Here is a 15,149-nt window from a genome sequence, read left to right as displayed (position 1 = left end):
ATACAGAGCCTAAAAAGAGATGCGGATCCATAATAGTAAACATACTGGGGGAGATGTATCAAAACCTGTGTAGAGGATGAGTGGTGCAGTTGTCCATAGCAACCAATCAGATTGCTTCTTTCATTTTTAAATAGGCCTATGAAAAATGAAAAAAGTGATCTGATTGGTTGCTATGGCTCACTGCACCACTCTTCCTCTACACAGGTTTTGATAAATCTTCACCATTGTTGATATTAAGTTTCATGGTATCCAGTGTATATAGAGAAGAAGGTGTCAATCCGGTTGAGGCTCAGCTTTCCAACATTTGAAAACTATTCCAGAATCAGGGTGCATGATCACTGCAGATGCCTTATTCCTTAAATCAGTAAGTGGCCCAGAGGTCAGATCCCAACTGAAGATTAAGTAATGACATATCCTAGCAACATGCAATCAGCCTTTAAGATGGGAATATCACCATATACACGGCAAAGAAAACAGGGTTAAAAAAAAAAAAAACACATGTACCACACATACTTCATTATACATTCCCCTGTTAACCTTAATAAAAAATATGTCTGGAACAGGCCTAAAAAAATCTGATGACACTTGTCTCGGGAACCGCCCAGTTTAGAAGCAAATGCCCATAGCAAACCTCTTCTAAACTGGGCGGTTCCCGAAACACGTGTCATCAGAGATTACTTAGACAGAAAAGAACAACCTTAACATCAGAAGCTCATAAGTACTGTAAGGATTAAAATTTTTCAATAGAAGTTAAACAAATATGTTTAACTTTCTGGAGCCAGTTGATATATATAAAAAAAAGTTTTTTCCTGGATAACCCCTTTAAGGCTTTACAATGAAAATGAAATAAAACTTTATTTTTCCGTGTTGTAAGGTTGTCGTAATCCTACTAACTGAAACAGGACACAGACAGCGATCCGTGGTGTGATAACGTTATAACAAGAACAGGTGTAAAGTAAAGGTGGCGCTTACCACATAAAGTTACACTCCCCCAAGTGTAACCCTGGAACAGAGATTATAATGTAAATGCCTGCAGCCGCTCCACGTCAAATCTTGACCACAATGTAAAACTTCCTCCAACTTAACGACGGGATTCAGATGCGCTGGACACAAAGAACTGAAAGGGATCTGAAGTTTAATCACCCATGATGCATCATGGATGTTTAAACTTGAGATCCCTTGCAGTTCTTTGTGTCCAGCGCCTCTGAATCCCGTTGTTAAGTTGGAGGAAGTTTTACATTGTAATCCAACTAAGGGGGTAACAGCATCCTAAATTAATGAATTAAAAATATTTCACTGATTCTAAGGTTTAATGCCGCTTTGCGACAACCAGCATTGCTTCAAATTGACCTTTCACAAACAGACGTCATTTCCAAAAGCTGCATTACTGTTCCCGGCATGAAATGAACATTTTATGGTGGTGCACGCTTCCTATTCTTTGAGCAGAATGCATTTTCCCCTGCCAGCGAAATATATTTTTACACAGGGTAATGCTGCTGTTCCTCTGTGAAATATTGCTGATAAGAAGCATTGGAATAAAAGGTTCTACCGAAGAAGCTGGAGGTGGTTTGCCTGACAATGTGAAGGAGTGGGGAGGAATTGACGGAAAATAGAAGTGCAAAAGTATGATTGAAAGAAACATGCAAAGTGAGCTACAGTAAAACGGAAACCATTGGGGGACCTAGAAGGGATGTCTTTGTCCGTAATATTCCAACATTATTGAGTTAACTACTATGAGAACAATTAGATGTCAAGAAGTGGTCACCACAAAAAAGGGTGCAGATAGTGCTGAAATGTTAGTGTATCTCCATGACGTACTTACTGATACAAGGGTAGGGTTAACAAAGCAGTTCTCTACAGGATGCAGACAACCCACTGTGTTACATGAGGAAGATTCAGAGGTAGAACTCTTTAAAGGGGTACTCCGCCCCTAGACATCTTATCCCCTATCCAAAGGATAGGGGATAAGATGTCTGATCGTGGGGGTCCCGCCGCTGGGGACCCCCGTGATCTCCCCACAGCATCCCCGATTCTCAGCTGCACAGAGCAAGGATCGCTCTGTGGGTGATGACGGGTGATGCAGGGGGCAGAGTATCGTGATGTCATGGCTTTGCCCCCTAGATAAGATGTCTAGGCGCAGAGTACCCCTTTGAAAGATACCTCTAATTATGCTCTCAGCAGCAGGATATGGGCAAAAACATCGGGGGCTTCCAGCAACTCGCTCTCTAGATCACGATAGTCTGCAGGCAAGTCACAGGATCAGAAGTGGCCCTGATATTTTTGCCCATTTTCTGACTCTTAAGGATTCTTAATAGTTGATGTTTGGCAAAAATATACATGCTGTGGGGTGCACTTAGAAGGTGTGTGTGATGACCAATATACTTAAAGGAGTTTTTTTGGGCAAAGTTGATTGGTGGCCTATCCACAGGATAAACCTTCAATCATTTATCAGCAAAACACTCAGCACCCCCACTGCTCAGCTGGCTCAAACTACTCACAGCTAATGCTTACCCATTGTACAGGTTGTCTCTAAGGTCTGGACATATAGGAAATATCACTAACTATAACTTCATTTCACCAAAGACTGTGTGTTGTTCAGACTGTGTGTGACAAAACTTTGTTTTACGTGCATGGTGAGATTAACATATAATCTTCAATGCGGGTTACCAAATAATGCCCAACGGATGGACTATTCCAAACATGCCACATGGTGTGGTGTGGCTTGTGGGAAGCTCATGTGTTGGGACCGTTTTCCTTTGATGATCATGTAATTGGTGAGACATACCTCACCATATTGAGAACTAATGCCCTAAATTGAAATGCTTGGTGAAGGACTCCTTGAGTGGTTCCAACAGTATGGAGCCGCTGCCCATTATGCCAAGGTGATCAGAGATTTGATTAATGACAACTTCTCTAACTGGAATGGAAAACATGGTCATGTGGAATGGTCTCCTTGCTCACCAGACCTTCATCTCCTTGACTTTGTTTTTCTGGGCTGTGCTAAAGAAGAAGGAGCACTCAACAAAAACCACAGATATAAATCACCTGAAAGAACGCATGATGAATAAATGTGCTCAAACTGATGGAAATGTGGAGTTACTGCAACGGGTCCATGTGGTTCTTGCAAGCACATTGAACTATATATAATTCAAGGAGCAGCATTAAGGAGCTGCTTAAATTAATATTACATAATACCTATAGAGTATTATTAGTTATCTATATTGCAGTATTATTAAGGCCTCCTATGAAAAACAGAAGAATGTCCTCAGTGTTTTACAGGAAATTGTTTTTTTTTCCAGGGCAGAATGCCAAGCGGCTAATAAAGATTTTTGTCCAAAGTTACAAGTTAGCAACAAAAATACTAATAACATTACTAATAGTAACTTTATGTGAACTACCAAAAAAGGTTTTGACATGTCTGCATTGTGCAGATGCTCTGCTATTCATTCAGGAAATAATCTATATTGGACTTCTGTAACTTTTACCATCACGACTCAACCGGAGACAACTTCTATAGGCCCAATCACATACGATTTGTAAGTGGATAATTGTAAAGTTGAAATAAAAAGTGCACTCTGCTCTTTGGACAAAATAGTTTCGAGTAAGATGTTATTAGAGGAAACAAAAGAACAAAACGCAACCTTAAAAACAGAACCTGCATCCAATTTTATCGCTCTAGTTGCCCAAGGTTTTTCTATGAGTTGACATAACTTGAGAAATGTCACTCGGGGAGTAGTTTATGTGTAGCTGAACTTTAAAAAAACTAGCTGCAACACGACTGACCTTTAAAAAGGCAGGGGTTATGGACGGGCCGGCGGAAAGAGGCAATTTGTGCTTATTCAGCTCCTTTCATGTTACACGCAAAAGAGAGAATGTTAGGGAATCATTTAATTTATGAACAAAACTGATCCCTCATTTTTTTTAAATTTAATTCTAATATTTGTTTATTTGACTAAAAAAAATTAAAATAGAGATCGGTCTAGAAAAAAATGGTGATATAAACCGCAGTGACATTAACTGGAAAGGTGGAGCTTATTACATACATGCCAATAGACCAAGTATTTAGTGTCAAAATGAGAAATTTATTGGTAGCAATGAATAAAAAGACAGTACAATATCAACAATCGTATAAAGGGCTATGATTGCCAACAACAATAACACATCATGTAATACAATGTAGTCAATGCGATCTTTCCTCAATCCAGCAGTATGAATGGAAGAGAGAAGACCGACATTCGCTAACATGAAAATGTACAAGGGGAACAGGGTAGGATAGGGGTGGGAATACAGAGACGTCAAGGGGTATCCAGGTAAGCCAGTCAGGGTTCACACTTCACGAGTCAAACAATATGGACAGTAGAACAGCAGGTAAGCATCTGACTATTATATCGTTAAATAATAAGAAATGTCAGGAGCGTGAGAAGAGGAGATCCAAGGGTCCCAGACCTTTAGGAAGCTATCCATAGTATCAGCTCTGATAGCGTTCAATTTTTCCGAGAGGAGTATGTTATTGATTCTGGTGATAATCATATTAAGAGATAGGGTCGTAGAGCGCCACTGTGCTGCAATATGGATTCGCGCTGCAAGAAGTATAAGTTGTGCCAAGCGAAAGGTGGGATTATTAAAGCCCGCCGGTTTTGAACCTAAAAGGCATATCTTGGGACATAGGGGGCATTCCCTATCCGTGATTGTTGAAATAAGATCAACCACCTGTTGCCACATGAGGGCGACGTGTGGGCAAGACCACCATATATGGTACATGGATCCCCTCTCTCCACATCCCCTGAAACACAATGGGGAGACTTCCGGGTAGATGGCATTCAGTCTAGTGGGAACGTAGTAAGTTCTATGCAATAGTTTGAGTGAGGTTTCCACCAGAGAGACTTGCCAACCCCCCCTACTGAGAGTCTCACAGCAGGAGTGCCACTCTTGAGTAGTGAGTGATTCCCCAATGTCCTCCTCCCACTGTGTCATGAAAGGCAGTTTACCGTCAGGTGGTGGTCGGTTTAAGGAAGAGTAGATCAGGGAGAGTGAGCCTGTTCTCATAGACCAAGTATTTAACCTCTCGAATTATCTATCATTTAATGTCTCTACACCTCAATTTCTTTTTGGTTGATACCCCTTTATATCTTTGTTAAATCTCTTGTTTGGTCATCATAGGAGCCTATACAACTGTGTTGATGCCATTTGTCTTGATGTAAGTGTCATCACTATAATTAAGAATGTTTAGCCATCTTATCAGTACAAGAACTCTAAAGCTAGACAAAAAAAAACTTCAAACCAAAAGAACCCAAATGTATGTCACAGTAGCAAATTTAAGGGGCCAATGTCTACCTGGCTGTTCAGATCTGTCCGGCTCTGACAATAAATTTAACTTATGGGTTTGTTCCCAAATACAGTAGTGGGCAAGAAGATGAGGTTTACAAATGTAATTCACACGCCGTATAAGTTTTCTGCATAGAAATGTAACGGTGGGGAGAATTTTTAACTATTAACTTTAGTTGCATATTTTTACAGCAGGTTTCTCCCCTTCCGATGTAGCAGCAGTGAAATCTGCAGTTAGTCTGCAACAAAATTCACATTTTAAACATGAATGAGAATTGAGAATGGATTTGCAAGTTACGATACAATTCATAGTGGGTTTCCTTCAGCGGGAAACCGGCTGCGAGTTACCAGCGTGTGAAAGCACCCATAAAGAGGTTAAACAGGATAACACAAAAATGGATGCTTGTAGATCTTCCACAAACAGTGCCACACTTGTCTTCAGGTGATATGTGGTATTGTAATTCAGCCAAATTCATTTCAATGCAACTTTACAGCCTTACCAGACATGGTGAGGAGTGGAATGTAGTAGAAAGCAGTAATGCTTTTCTATACCTGTAAAATCTTAAATAAATTGAATGAATCTTTAGACTAAATCTGCCCAAAGATTTTTAAGTATCACCACATTGCTTATTCACAAGGACGCTCATTGTTAAAAATGTGCCAATGCCATATGGGCTGCGAAACCTGCATGCTAAGAAGCCTTTTCCCTTTAATACATAACTTAAATAAAAGTAAAGACATCATTCCAATAACCTAGTTTAAACTCCAGATAAATCCTTCGTCAGATAAACTACAGAAAATAAGGAGGGAGAGAGACAGCCTAATCCACTGAACCTTCTGCCCAAACTTCAATTCCTTTCATGAGCCTCCCAGGTGGATCTTTCATGCGAGATCAATCTCTCATTCTTAATTGTAGCTGTTCTCACCAGAAGAAGCATGTGATGAGAAAACTGAAGGACACAAAGAAAACCGAGGAGCAAAACTATTCTGCATCTGAACTGAAATTCACCTCTTAGCTTCCATTTACCTCTTCATGTCCAAATTGTTATGGGTTTTAAGGACTTAAACATTGATTGCAGGGTCCGACCCTTAAGATGGCCACGATCTGGCTAATAAGTGGCCCCTTTAGTGTTTACACAGACATAGCAACTGTGCCTGGTACAAGTGCAGTTCAGTCTAAAACAATTAAATTAGCCAAAAATGCTATACCAGGCAGAGGCTCCATTCACAAATCCAAGAAACTAAATCAAGTATTTATGCTCATTTACATTGTGATTGTCACACATAGGGTGCGTTGCTGGGACTTAGGTCCATTTGGAGTTTGGGGTGACGTTACAGACCTCCTTGACAATATAAGGTTATCTAAATAGTAAAGCACTGGGTAAAACTGCTACTGAAAAACACTAGACAAATTGGTGGACGATAAAACTCAACTTTGGTGACCTGTGCCAGAGAGCTGCTGCCAAGGAAAATAAATTAAAGGGATGCATAGAGGCAAGAACATTGAGTTTGTATCAATCATTAGTCAGACCACATATGGAATATGGTGTACAGTTTGGGGCTCCTCTTTATCAGAATAACCTAGCTGAACTGGAGAACGAGAGTGGTTAATGGAAATGGGTGGACTGCAGGGCCAAGACAGGTTATCAAGCTTGGGATTATTTACTTTGGAGAAAATATGTCTTTGGGGCAATTTGATCACAGTGTACACATATATGAATGGACAGTACAGAGATCTTTTTGCACCTAGGGCAGCAGCCATGACAAGGTGGCATCTGGTACGTCTAGAGGAAAGAAGGTTTCACCATCATCACAGAGATTCTTCACTGTAAGAGCAGTAAAACTATGGAACTCTGTCACCTGATGTCATGATGGCCGATTCAATGAACAAGTTCAATAAGGCCCTGGATGACTTTCTGATAAAATGTAATGCGACAAATATAGGTACTAGATTTCTTTAGATGGGACTTTGATCTGATGGATTTATTCTGAATTTTACCTCTGGTCTGGGTAAATTGTAGTCTGCATCATAGGATGTTTTTTTTCCCCTTGCTTTGGATCAGACGGTAGGTTTAAAAGTTGGACTTGATGGATTTGTCTTTTTTCAACCTTATCGACTATGTAGTTATGTAGATCCACATGTTGCGATGCCACAGCCACAATCCACATGTGTAACACTTATGCTACATCAAAGAGGCGAAATCTACTTTCAAAATTCATAACAGGAAATAATAGGATGTAGAGTTTAAAATCTTCTCCGTAGGTCAATTTTGGAGTCAAAAAAAGTGTGCAACATGTGGATGGCCAGTAAAATTTCGTCCACTTGCTGTAAATTTAACACATTCAGGTTAAATCCACCACGTGTGACTTTTCCCTTATAGTTCATTTTCAAAAGGAAAATGAACAAAAAGGCCCAGGGATAACTGCAGATTTCTTGACTCCATAAGCATTATGGTGACTGTTATAGACAAATTAATCGGTAATATTCAGAACTCTGTTTACACAGAATGATTGATGCAGATTTTCTAATCTTCCATCCAGATAAAGTGTCCCAACATTGGGTTGGCCACTATTCACAGAGCATAAGGCTGGGACAGGTGTTCAGTGTTTGCAGCAGCTGTCAAGTGTTTTTGTTAGCCTCACCCTTAATGTAGGAAATTCACAAATAAACAAAAAAGCGCATAGACTACGGTGCTTGTTTGATCAAATGATCCAAATCTTGTTTTAATGAATATGTGGGGTATAAACATCCCTCAGAAGCATTTACAGCAACAAGGCTGTCCCAGAAGAGCCACATGGACTGTTCCCAACTAAACATAAATCTGGAGATTCATCTGACATGGAAGACAGACGAAAAAAAAAAAGACAAACACAACCAATGTGCCATTTATGCTCTGGTGCACCATGTGGATACAGAACAGCAGATAGTCTGAGTCAGTCCATATTCTATTACCTACTGTGATTCGTACGATCTGTGATCCCATGCAGAACATGTACTGGAGTTAAAGGGCTGACTCAACACAGACAACACGCTTCATATGGGGGGGAAAAAACAGAACATTTAGAACTCCTAATTTTTGTTAGTTGAAGTTAGCACAGAATGAATTTAAAAGCAAATCATGGCGTTTGACATGTGGATTTGTCACTGCGCATTTTCCTGTAGATTATGTAAAAAAATAAAGAAAATCGTTTTGCAATTGTAGATTCAGAGGTAATCTGTGGCATAATTTGCTAAATATATATTTATTGCAAATTTTATTATTTTTAGCTTTTTTTTTTTTATTATTATGTTTTATCATTGAACTCTATGAAGAAAATCCATCCAAACTTTCATGTTTCCTCTATGGGAGGGGGGTTGGAAAGAGGAGGGGTAAGCTGCAGATGGCTATGGCATTGACAAATACCTTCATAAACAGAGTAAGGTAGTAGAAAACCAACACACCTGACCCTTCCATCGACATCTGTCAGTAGAGAGTTAGGCTATGTTCACACTGAGGAGTGTCCGTACAGAGAATCTCCCTGCAAACATTCCGCAAACTGCAGGTGCCAGCTCTAGGACCGCACAGGAATTCACCTGTGCATTCTGTGTGGAGTCCGCAGTAAGAATGAACAAGTTCATTCTTTCTGCGGACACGGAAAACTGAATTTCCGTGCCGACCATACCTGGCACTGAAATTCCACCGTGTGCACAGCATAACAGAATCATGTTGAATTAAACAGGAATCTGCTACAGCAGAATCTCCATGCCGATTTTGAATGTGGAATCCGGCACAGAAATTCCAACGTGCGAACATGGCCTAAGGAGACCATCAAACACTTTGAACAATCAGGCAAAACTGCCAAAAAAGGTGGGTTTGGACGACTTTACCCTTATCAAGCGTAAAATTCCCGGCATGTTTTTGTACAACCATATGAATTATAATAAAATCCCATTTGATTGTCTGTACAGTCACTGGTTGGGGGTCATGTGGAAAACTTTTTTTCTCTTTTTAAATGAACTGGTGCCAAAAAAGTTAAACATATTTGTAAATTACTTCTATTCAAAAATCTTAATCCTTCCACTACTTATCAGCTGCTGTATACTACAGAGGAAGTTCTTTTCCTTTTAAATTTCTTTTCTATCTGACCACAATGCTCTCTGCTGACACCTCTGTCCGTATCAGGAACTTTCCTGAGCAGGATAGATTTTGCGATGGGGATTTGTTCCTGCTCTGGACAGTTCCCGACATGGACAGAGGTGTCGGTGAGAGCACTGTGGTCAGACAGAAAAGATATGTTGAACGTAGGATGTTCCAGTAATGAAACTACAAAGTCTGGGAAGTAGGTCCATAAGAATTAGCTAATGAATCTGTTATGTATTCATTTGCCCTTGAATAAAGTACAGAACTGGTTCTTGGATCCATGCAAAGCTAAGCACAGGCTGCTTAAAGGGGTACTACGGTGGAATTTTTTTTTTTTTTTTTAAATCAACTGGTGCCAGAAAGTTAAACCGATTTGTAAATGACTTCCATTTAAAAATCTTAATCCTTCCAGTACTTTTTAGGGGCTATATACTACAGAGGAAATGCTTATCTTTTTAGATTTTTCTGATGTCATGACCAAAGTGCTCTCTGCTGACCTCCGCTGTCTATTTTAGGTACTGTCCGGAGCAGCATATGTTTGCTATGAGGATTTTCTCCTGTTCTTAAAATTGACAGCAGAGGTCAGTAGAGAGCACTGTGGTCATGACATCAGAGAAATCTAAAATGATAAGTATTTCCTCTGTAGTATACAGCCCCGAAAAAGTACTGGAAGGATTACGATTTTTAAATAGAAGTCATTTACAAATCTGTTTAACTTTCTGCCACCAGTTGATTTAAAAAAAAAAATTCCACAGGAGTGCCCCTTTAACAACGTGAATAAAAAGTTTTATTTCTATGGTTTTCTATAATTTTTAGCTATGTAAAAAAGTTGCAGGACAACATTCAGAAGCCTGACAGTCCAGTAAAATAAGCAGTCTCCTCTGTCTTCCACCTCGCTTTGAATAAAGTAGACAATTTACAATAGACTAAAACGCTGGTTTCCCTTATCCTGCAATTCTTAAATAGCAGCTAACACCTGTCTCAACAGGAGAAGCAGGGGAGATAATGTGCTGTAATTATGATTTATGGAATAGGAGGTTAAAAGAGAGGCAAAGGGCGAAGAAAAAGAAAACCACATGTCAGCTGCTGGACAGAGAGGCTTCTTCTACCTCTATAAGTCTCTGACTGTCCTTTCAGTGCCAGGCACAGCTTGGCAGAGGGTATATTAACCCTAGAGCAGGCATACATGTTCCTGCACTTTGAGAATTTTTTTATTTTTTATTTTTTTGGGTCAAGGACGTAAAATTTCTTCTTTAAGTCTTGAGGAACCTTGTGGAAGAGGATGACCAGACATCAGCAGTTAAGAAGGTTAAAAGGGAACCATGCTGCCAAGACAGCCAGATGGAGAAAGAACGGAGGTCAGCATGAAAGCTTCCGCTTCTTAGAGATAGGCAAACAGAGGGAAGCTTTTATAAGACTGTAGAAAGAAAGCTATGGGCCACTTATATCATTCTTTTTTAGAAGGACACAAAGTTCCACAAGGTTTAGTCATGTGTTTTAACTCCTAGTGTGGTCATAGCCATCACTAACCTAGAGGAAATGCAAAGCTGCAACCTTCATTTTAGATTTTATTTTCCTCTATAGCAGTGGTCTTCAACCTGCGGACCTCCAGATGTTGCAAAACTACAACTCCCAGCATGTCCGGACAGCCGTTGGCTGTCCGGGCATGCTGGGAGTTGTAGTTTTGCAACATCTGGAGGTCCGCAGGTTGAAGACCACTGCTCTATAGTCTTCTGCACATGGCTACATTGTAGTATCACATCTGCAACTGTAATAAAATTCTTACAGATTGCTGTGGGTCTATGAATTTATATAAAGATGTGCATAGTTATTCTCCATTGAATAGAGATGAGGGAATTTACAGTAAATTCGATTCGTCACGAACTTCTCGGCTCGGCAGTTGATGACTTATCCTGCATTAATTAGTTCAGCTTTCAGGTGCTCCGGTGGGCTGGAAAAGGTGGATACAGTCCTAGGAAAGAGTCTCCTAGGACTGCATCCACCTTTTCCAGCCCACGGGAGCACCTGAAAGCTGAACTAATTTATGCAGGATAAGTCATCAACTGCCGAGTCGAGAAGTTCGTGACGAATCGAATTTACTGTAAATTCGCTCATCTCTACCATTGAACCATGCATTACAGAGGTTCTCTTCCACATTAGAATTATTTTATGGCATACAATTGTACTGCATGGCACCGCACTGCAGCGCACATAGACGTCTGTGTAAGAAAAAAAGAAGGGGGAAAACAAATTCAGCTCACCACTGTGCAGTACCGAATGAACAGAAGTCCCATATGGTGCGGAGAGCAGGGCAGGCAAACAGCGGGCCGGGTCCCGGAATCCAGTAGACAAAAGGGTGGGCAAAAAAGCACAGGCCTCAAGCTGCTTCACATACGTGAAAGGAAAAATGTATAAAACTTGACTTTTATTCCATTAGATATCCATGGTCATAAAACACAAAAAGGCAACCGACGCGTTTCGAGCCTAATCTGGCTCTTAGTCGCGCCACGTATGTGGAGCAGCTGGAGGCCTGTGCTTTTTTTGCCCACCCTTGTGACTAGGGATAACCCATATTTCCGGTCTGACCACAGTTCTCTCTGATGCCACCTCTGTCTGTGCAAGGAACTGTCCAAAGCAGGAGAGGCTTGCTATGGGGATTTACTCCTGCTGTGGACAGTTTCTGACGCTGACAAAGGTGGCAGCAGAGAGCACTGTGGTCAGACTGTAAAGCACTATACAACTTTCTCTTTAGCATACAGCAGCAAAGTCCTAGAATTAAGAATTAAGATTTTTTTAATCGGAATAATTTACAAATCTGTATAACTTTTCAGCACCAGTTGATTTGAAACCTTATTTGCGCCCTACTCCTCCTGGCAGCCCCCCACAGTCTCATACTGGGAGCACATGGTGAGTGAGCTTTTTACATCCGTTCCCCCTGGTGCGGTGCTGATTGGCGTCCATTGCTGCCCCGTGCGGTGCTGATTGGCGTCCATTGCAGCCTGTGTATGTGGGGTGGTGCGGCACAGGGAAAGGTTTGAGTGGCATTGGGGCTGCTCTGCCATTTGGGTCGTTCCCCCTGTGGGCACTGGTGTTGGGGCAGTGGTTGTTGCCACTCAGTGCTGTGCCATTTTATGCTAAGGATGCTAGGGACCCACTACAGGTGGCCATTACCTGGTTTGTGGTCTTGCACTTCATGATCATAAAGTACACTAACGACCAGTTTGTTTAATAAATATTGCTGAGAAGCATTAGATCAAGGTGCATGTTGTGGATGTGCGACCAAGTCCGTTTTTTCTCAAGTTAAATTGCGATTTGAAACTTTATTTGTTTCCTCTAAAGGGAAAGAGATGGGCTATTACACCCTGAGTTCCTAAAAGTTGATAATATAGCTTTAGAGAGGTGGGAGCTGTATTTTTTACTCGCAGTGTTCCAAATCGCCTGCTTCCCTTTCACATGGTCATAAAGGAAGATATAGCACATACAAATGATAGCCCTCTTAATTTAATTTTATATATTAAGAAAAAAAAAAAAAAGGAGAAGAACAGAAAATTTGGTGGCACTCCCAGCAGGAGGGAGTCTATGTTTTGCAATGGGGCTTTATGATTTCTTAGTTTCTAGTATATATAGATATAATGTACGTATAGATATGAAGATTAATAATCTGGCCAAAAGCCGTTAACCCTCCCCCCCCAGCAAAAAAATGTAAAAGCTAATCATTTTCAATGCATGAACATTATATAAGAAAATATGCAGACAGAACATCAAAAATTGATGCCATTTACCTTCAAGTGGTAAACACAGAGACATTTCATATTGGTATTTAGTCGGTGAGTAAACCATAATAGAGACCCAGAGGTAGAACACATTAAAACAGTGTGAAATTTCATAGCGTATTTAAAAGTCCCCCTTCGCCCTCCAGGGAGTTTTATGTAGATAAACATTTCTTTTATTTTAATTTTTTTTGCCTTTGCATATAAACAGACTGAGCGAGGAAAGGTTTTCGTTTTAATTGAAGAGGTGCCGTGAAAATTTAAGACACATCAGGCGGAAAACATTGAGGATCTTGGGTGAAGTGAGAACAGATGGTTGACACAGACTGTTAGACACTTAAAACGAGAACCACAAAAGGTGGCGCGGTGGTTATTATGCAGCAAATTACGAAGTCACAAAGCATTTGACGGTGCTCAGGTCCGCTTGTCTTTCTCTGTACCTTACAAATAAGAGCTCAGAATATGCCACCTTGCACTAAGCTATTTAATTCAGGCTCCAAGGTGGGTGGGTGGGGGGTGTTGGTGAATGAAGGTTTAACACTCTCAGCACCAGGTACTGGTCGCCGCACATCATTTCGGCATTGGCAATTATAATAAGTGGACATAGAATTTTTTTTCATCTGTTATAATAATAGAGCCAGCCATAGACAGCATGAAGAGCCTGTTCTCGTGTTAATGCAGGATGCCCACTGGGTTGATGTAAGATATAATAGAGCGGGCTTGGCTGCTGACTCGGGCCGACTACTTAACACCACAAATGGCCTCTGTCATTAAACCTTCTGTAGCAGTTTCCAGAGGACACAAATCACTCGCTAGCGAGGCTGCTGATGTGGGCCACCACTGCGTCGCACAATAGCAGGCTGGATATGCCAGCGTACAGCAGGGCATGCTTTTCAATAAGCTGTGCCAATCAAATTAACCCAGTCGATACGGGGCAAGACAGTGCAAATTTCCAGCGAAGGCTTGAAAGTTAGCATTGGCTTTTCCTTACATTAAGTATTGCATACAACAGTGTTTCATAACCAGGGTGCCTCCAGCTGTTGCAATACTACAACTCCCAGCCTTCGAATGTCCGGGAATGCTGGGAATTGTAGTTTTTCGCCAGATGATGGCACCCTGGTTGGGAAACATTGGCATACAACATACGACAAAAGAAAACCTGGACCCCCACATGTAATCCCTATTAGAGGACATTATATACACAGTGAAACCTCTTTTAGGGTGCATTCACACGCTAGTAACTAGCAGCAGGTTTCCAGCTGTGGAAAACCAGCTGCGAGTTACGCTACCATTCATTTGAATGGGTCCGTGAACAGTTCGCAAATCTGACACTATTGCGGACTATCTGTGGACCCAAATCAAATCAATGGTTGCTTAACTCGCAACAGGATTCCCACAGCGTGAAACTCGCTGCTAGTAATAGCATGTGAAAGCACCTTTAGAAGTCCACCTAAAAATGCATAGAAAAGTGGTCTTCTAGAAAAGGTCTTTTCTTCTCAAAGAAAATGGTCACTATGCACAAAGTATGGTAGACTGGAAATTTATCGTGTAAAATCTGTTCTGCATAAGGGGGTAGACTTCTTAAATGGTAGTCTTTTGGAGAGGTTTCACTATTGTTATAAATGTTGCCATCTTTACAAGGGATTTTCAAGCGCTGCGGAGTCTGCAGGCGCTATATAAATAAATAAAAAATAAAATTAATTTTCACCGTGATGTTAAAAACAAGCTCTCAAATACAAAAATCTGTCTACTTGGCATCAATAATGGATGAGATGATTTATTTATCTGTGCTCCTGGAATCCCCTGTGGCGTTAGCCAAGGTATCTGCCTGCAGAGCCGTAAACGGTTGGAACCCTGCCCATGCTGGAGTACCCGGGGTTTGTGCAGGGAGGTGTGGAACCTGATGGTCACACACACACCTCCCCTAGACCGC

At 40.9% G+C, this 15,149-nt stretch overlaps 1 protein-coding gene across 4 annotated transcripts in view; it reads right to left on the bottom strand.

Annotated features, from left to right (window-relative positions):
• Positions 1-15,149, bottom strand: part of MAD1L1 (mitotic arrest deficient 1 like 1) — a 790,601-nt gene that overhangs the window by 602,729 nt on the left and 172,723 nt on the right. The window lies entirely within an intron of this gene.

Source organism: Hyla sarda, chromosome 8 (assembly GCF_029499605.1).
Source record: "Hyla sarda isolate aHylSar1 chromosome 8, aHylSar1.hap1, whole genome shotgun sequence".
NCBI lineage: Eukaryota > Metazoa > Chordata > Amphibia > Anura > Hylidae > Hyla > Hyla sarda.
Note: the sequence above shows the minus strand (reverse complement) of the source record. Positions and strands in the feature narration are given on the sequence as shown.